The sequence below is a fragment of the Pelobates fuscus genome, chromosome 6 (assembly GCF_036172605.1).
Source record: "Pelobates fuscus isolate aPelFus1 chromosome 6, aPelFus1.pri, whole genome shotgun sequence".
Classification (NCBI taxonomy): Eukaryota; Metazoa; Chordata; class Amphibia; order Anura; family Pelobatidae; genus Pelobates; species Pelobates fuscus.
Window position 1 is genome coordinate 201,055,502 of NC_086322.1, and position 6,208 is coordinate 201,061,709.

At 40.0% G+C, this 6,208-nt stretch overlaps 1 protein-coding gene across 1 annotated transcript in view; it reads right to left on the bottom strand.

Moving 5' to 3' along the window:
• Positions 1 to 2,851, bottom strand: part of IBSP (integrin binding sialoprotein) — a 42,663-nt gene extending 39,812 nt beyond the window's left edge. The window contains exon 1 of the mRNA XM_063425291.1: positions 2,806 to 2,851. The gene's annotated coding sequence lies outside the window, so the exon portion shown is untranslated. The remainder of the gene's footprint in view (positions 1 to 2,805) is intronic.
• Positions 2,852 to 6,208: the final 3,357 nt, after the last annotated feature.

A 6,208-nucleotide genomic window follows, 5' to 3' on the forward strand; every position in this document is an offset into this window, starting at 1 on the left:
ATTTTACAAGGCTGCTTTAAAATCATCTATCCTAGCAAACAAACATGGGGATCCAGCTACACCACATTGCCACATTGTGTCAAGCCCACCACGACGTCACCGCACCCCAACATGGATAGGTCCCACACCAACTCCATCATAAGAGGCCAACATGCCAACTGCAACACTCAACGCCTAAACCGCTTCCAGAAAAGGATATTATAGTATATTTCAAAAAGCAGAAATGTAAATATAAAGACAGACCAAGTTCACATACCCACTATCTCTTTGACCATAACACCAGTTATCACATTTTATTTGGTGCTCAGTCCTTACTAACCTATAGCTTCATAAGCAAGAGATTACATGTAGCATGTTTAGCAACTTCTCCATTCAGGTTTTGATCCTACGCACTTAGGATATACCTAATTATTCCTGTTTCCTCCATTCTAGATATGTTGTATAGAAGACGATTAGTGACTCTACAACACTCCCCTGCAGTATATGGCATTGATGCCAAGTAAATGATTTCCTCGGATCTCTTCAAAGTCGGTATCCATAGAAATAAACCAATGTAGCTCCTTCTGTACCAACATGCATCATTCTCTAAGGCTTGTACTAAGTATAATTTGTAACTATTGACTACATATATATCGTACAAGCTTCCATTCTTCTAAGTTTTACTTTATTTCCCATCCATACTATTCATACAGGCCAATTGCTCCTGAACTGATTACTGAACTATCTAGATTAATATTTTCTCAAATTCTCTACTCATCTGTACTCATTGACCTCCAGATATTGAGGGTTATTAAATTAACTGAGAATTATACGGAAGAGGAAAGGGGGAACTTCCATTTTTAGGACTAAATAGCCAAACTGGAGAGTGCTTTCCAATTTAACTAATGAAGTTAGTTTCCTTATCAATTATATAGAATTCCTAGATCCATGACTGTTCAACAAAAAAAAAAAAAAAAACATGGCTTTAAATGATAGATTCATTTTGTCAGATATTCCATATCCCTAGCTTTATAAAAATAACTTAACCACAAACTAGTTTCATAAGGTGTGTGCTGTAATTTCCCACGGTTCTCTGTAAATGTATCGTCTTTCATGGGATGTGAAGGTCTATGGAATTTTTTTGAATTTGCACTTTATTTCAGGCTACAACTGGCTTTTGAGGCAAGTTAAAAACCAAAAGAAAACAAAGATGATTATATAATAACAACTAATAACTAACCTTTAACACATCACTTTGGACAGATAGAGTTTTAGAGTTGGCTGTTGCATGAGAATGTATGAAAGGCAAATTATTTATTTATTTAGTTAGTTTGAGGACAGAGAGAACAAGGAGAATAGACAGGGAGCTAGACATGAATTTGTCTAAATAAAACTGGTTTATAAATATTAGTCCTTGGCATTTTATATAGGTTACATATTCCCTTTCCACCCTTTTAAGGCTTTCCTCCCAAGTCATAGGAAGGGAGATCTAACCTATTGTTAAACCTATATTCATATGTATATAGCACATACAATATGATCTTATGCAGTGGTTTGCCGATGGTTCTCTGGGGAAGGGCCTCTTCTAAGAAAAAAAATGTATATATTCAAGCCCCTTTAACTACCTGCTATACTTTAGTTCTCCAAATAGGGGATAAAGAATGTCCAGAATAACTCATATTCTCCAAGAGCCCATGGAATTTCACTACCTATCATAGATATAGGGAAGAACTCTCTAGTCTTCTTTATGAACATTCTACACTTGAGTGTATGGGTCAGGGGCGGGCTAATGGTTCAATTTGCATCCCATGTATGAGTAATTCATTCAGAATGTATTACTGTGACAATTGTATTTTAAGTTAACATTGTCTGTTACTTCTCGTACTTCGACCTACTGGTGCTTATTTAATTTGTTCTACATTCAAACATATTGGTATTCCATACAAACATGGTCAAACATGGTCAAGTACTAATCTCACAGTATTCTATATTTAAGGTGGGCTAAATTCCAAAATATCACTTAAATAGAAAAAACATGTGAACCAAAGCCGTCCTGATTGTTGCTATAGTTGTTCTTTTCTTCCTTGTAGAATAAGAATGTATCTTGACTAGACTAACCACCTAATATATTTTTTTTCTTACAAACTGATGGAATAAATGGTACTTTCATATAAATGTAATTTGCTAACACCTGCTGATCACTCAAAAAGGCATAAATACGTCTAAGATAATAGTAACCCATACATATGCAAACTGCAAAACTGAGGCTAAAGTAGTCAAGCAATGCCCAGAGCTGTGTTGAAGAATTTCTCTAAATCAGCACTTTTTTCCTCTTGAATTGGTTTTCAATTCAGTACATTTCAATGTTTAGTTAATAAACCATGTTGACATTATTTCTGACATGAACCACTCATTCACCCAAATGAATTGATGTGAAGGGCAGGACATCAACCTTCTCCAAACCATTAATTAGGATAAAGCAATTGTTATGACTACATACGGGCCTGACATATTTCACACATGCACTAACGTGCAAAAAATAAACACTGTATAGTTTGGATTTAACAGACTCCATGTTGGAAAACAGCTGACAAAAAAATGCACACACATTAATATACAAAAATATGTTACTCCAATATCATATTTGTTTGTAAAGATAGGATTAGGAATGTGTTTTAATTTAAAATCTTTAAAATATGTAACAAAGGAACAATGTCACCAAACAATTCTGAGACAAGCACAGACGATCACCCAAATAAAACCAAGGCAATTTAATACCAAGCATAGGAAATACACTCTATGCATACTAAATGAGGCCTCTCTTACCTTTTACAGTGGTAATCTGACAGCAGTTCAGAATGAAAAAGCACAGATTTACTCTGTTTAATGTGTTGTAATATAAACCCTCCCTTTTGACCAGTTTCAGCCAATCAGACCTCTGCTGTGATGTCACAAAGCGGGTTCTCACCAAGGGACCTCATAAAATAAACTTTTGTGATGACCACACAGTTTACAGAAAAGTATCCCTAAAATGCCAACATGTTTGTTTCATTTGGTGTAATTGAAGGTTTAAGTTACTGGAATGGTTCGGTCTCCAATGCCAACATATAATGATATTATAGAGTATAGCAGAGTGCAGTAAAAATCGTTTGATCTACCATTTCCCTCCAAAACTATTTTAGGAAGGAATTTTCAGACCAGCAATTTATTTCTTGCATCTTCTAAGTATTTGTTGTTTCTTTTTCCATTTCTTTTTATTTTTTTAAATCTAGGTTTAGAACTCAACTGTTTTTATATTTTGCTTGTACCTCAGATATTTTAAAATACTAACTCATTGCAAAATCTTCCTTCCTTCATTTTATTAGCTAGTATAGTACCCTCATTCTTTCTTGAGGCATAATCAGACAACATGATGTTACTTTTATAAAATTAAAGTATGTTTATTGCAGTTAAGTTTACAATATTGGCCTTGCAACCAAAATGAAAAAGGCACCCTAAATGATTAGATGTGATGATTCCCATTCTTTGAGTGTGTTTTGTTTACATTATTTTGTAGGACAATCAAGATGCTGGGTTTGTTCCATGGTTTACAGATTATAGGAACATAGAGAAATAGTTCCCAATAAGTGCAATATATGTGAGCCACTATTATTATTATTATTATTATTGGTATTTATATAGCGCTAACTAATTCTGCGGTCCTTTACAATATTATGAAAAGGGGGACATTTACAATAAATTAGACAATTACACAGTGACACAAGAACAATAGGTAGACGAGAGCCCTGCTCAAACAAGCTTACAGTCTAGAGGAGGTAGGGTACAATACATAACAAGGCAGCAAGGGTGACAGCCACCAAACAAGGTGGAAAAGTAGCAGAGCTGGAGGTAAGAGTGGAGTATGACTCTTTAGGAGAGCAAGAGACATATTTGGATAAGTAGATATAGATAAGTTACTCTGGGAGTCCATAAGCATTTCTGAACAGATGTGTTTTGAGGGACTTCTAAACAATTGAAGACTAGGGGAGAGTCTGATAGGGGTAGGCAGGCTGTTCCAAAAGAAGGGAGTCGTCCGCGAGAAGTCCTGCAAGCGCGAGTTAGCAGTAAGGGTAACTAAATAAGTTAGCTCTGCATGAAAGGAGCTCAGGGCATTATTTCCTATAGAGGGGCACTGTGAGAAAATGCAACAATAAGGGCACTGGTTAGGATGGCAGCAAATACCAGCCTTCCATTGTGTTACTAGCAATATGCGTTATGTTGAGAATCCATGTAGATGACAATTTAACATATTTAGAGGTTATGATTTTATGTTACTCCAAAGATATCACCAAAAATCCAATGTTTAAATGTAAACATCCTGCTATCTTAGAAAGAGTACAACAGCAGTGAAAGACAAGAAAAATCCTTCACTGGAGTTGAGTTGGTTGAAGGGTATTAGGGCATAATCCAGAGTAGAAAGTGACAGATAATATATATATAGATGTAGACCACCCAGGTGCAGCAATGAATACACACTAAAGTAATTACTTCCCTTATATATCAGGTTGTAACAAGATGATTCCTCAAAGGTCCTCAAAATGCAAATATAAAATATAAGATACACCTAAAAAATCAAGACAGAGAAAAAAAAGAGAAAAAATTCATAGGGCAACACTATACAATAAAAAATGTGGCCCCTCTGAGTAAATAATGCACTCACAAGATGTCAGAATGTTAAGAGCCCATCAAGATATCTTTCAATGCTCAGCCACGGGCGTCCTCAGAGTCCAAGGGTAGATGTCAGAAAGGAAAAAAAACTGGACATAGTACAGTAATGCTAAATATAAATATACACTTTAATTGGGGGGCGTGGCTTGAACGCCGACGGAGATGGCCGCCTAACTGAGGAGCTCCGTCCCGCTATGCCATAATAAGCGCACTACACACTGCATAACCTACCCGATGGGACGCACCAAACGGTCAGACTCTCACCCGACGAAGAGGGGCTCCCAACATTCACCCCAGTCGGGCACGCTAGACGGATACCTCCGCACGCCGGGCAGGCAACAACGAGCTACACCAGGCCCCAAGATGGCCGACGAACAGGCCGCGGCGCCACATGCACAAACGCCCGATCCACAGGGACCCTCATTGGCGGATATTAGAGCTGACATCAGGGCCCTTACTGCCGCAATGGTCACAAAATCTGACCTACAAGCCCTATCCGATAACCTGAATGAAGCGATCAGGTCAGAAGTTGCCACACTGCAACGAGATCTCACAGCCCAAGATGGCCGCCTACAAACCCTGGAGGGCACCCACCACACCACGGTGGGACGACTCGACGCAACATGCACAGCAGTGACCAGACAGGGTAACATGTTACTCCAATTGAGGAGGCAAACGGAAGACCTGGACAATAGGGGCCGCAGGTCCAACATACGGATCCGCAATGTTCCAGAAGCCCCAGGTGAGGAAGACGTAGCAGCAGTACTGTCAGAACTATTCAGCGTAATTTTAGGCCCAGAAGCCCCACAGCGCTTTAACTTCGACAGAGCTCATAGGGCCCTAAGACCCCGCGCAGCGGAAAACCCGCCTAGAGACATTATCTGCTGCCTGCATGAGTACAGGATGAAGGAAAGCATTATGACTAAAGCTAGAACCAGGCAAACTTGGCGGTTCCGCGGGGCAGAAGTCGCCCTATTCCAAGATTTATCACCCCTCACTCTAGAGGCCCGCAGAGCTCTGAGGCCAGTGACACAGCTACTACGAAGCCGCAATATACCCTACAAATGGGGTTTCCCCTTCTCCCTAAATGTCAGACATGAGAACGCATGGAAATCCCTCCACTGGCCAGACGAAGTACCCGCATTTTTACAAGCGCTGGGACTACCCCACACCGAAGTAGAAGACTGGGTCCTGAGCCCCTTGGGCCGCAGACCCAACATACAGGCACCGAGAGCACAGAGGCGCCGCAGGGAAGACTCGCCATACGGACGACAGGCCCGAAGACACCAAAACCCTGCACCGCCTGAGGATAACTAGGCCCTAGGACACGACTCAGCCCGTCCAGCCTATTCCAGAAGAGCCATGGACCCTTCCGTTGACTGATACCGACGATGACCCGCCTCGATGACCCCAAAGATAAGTACACGATGCATTCGGACTTAGACTGATATTTCTGTACTGATATTTCCCTACTGACTATCACTCACGCCCTGGGACTCACCCCACCACGTCGGCCTATACT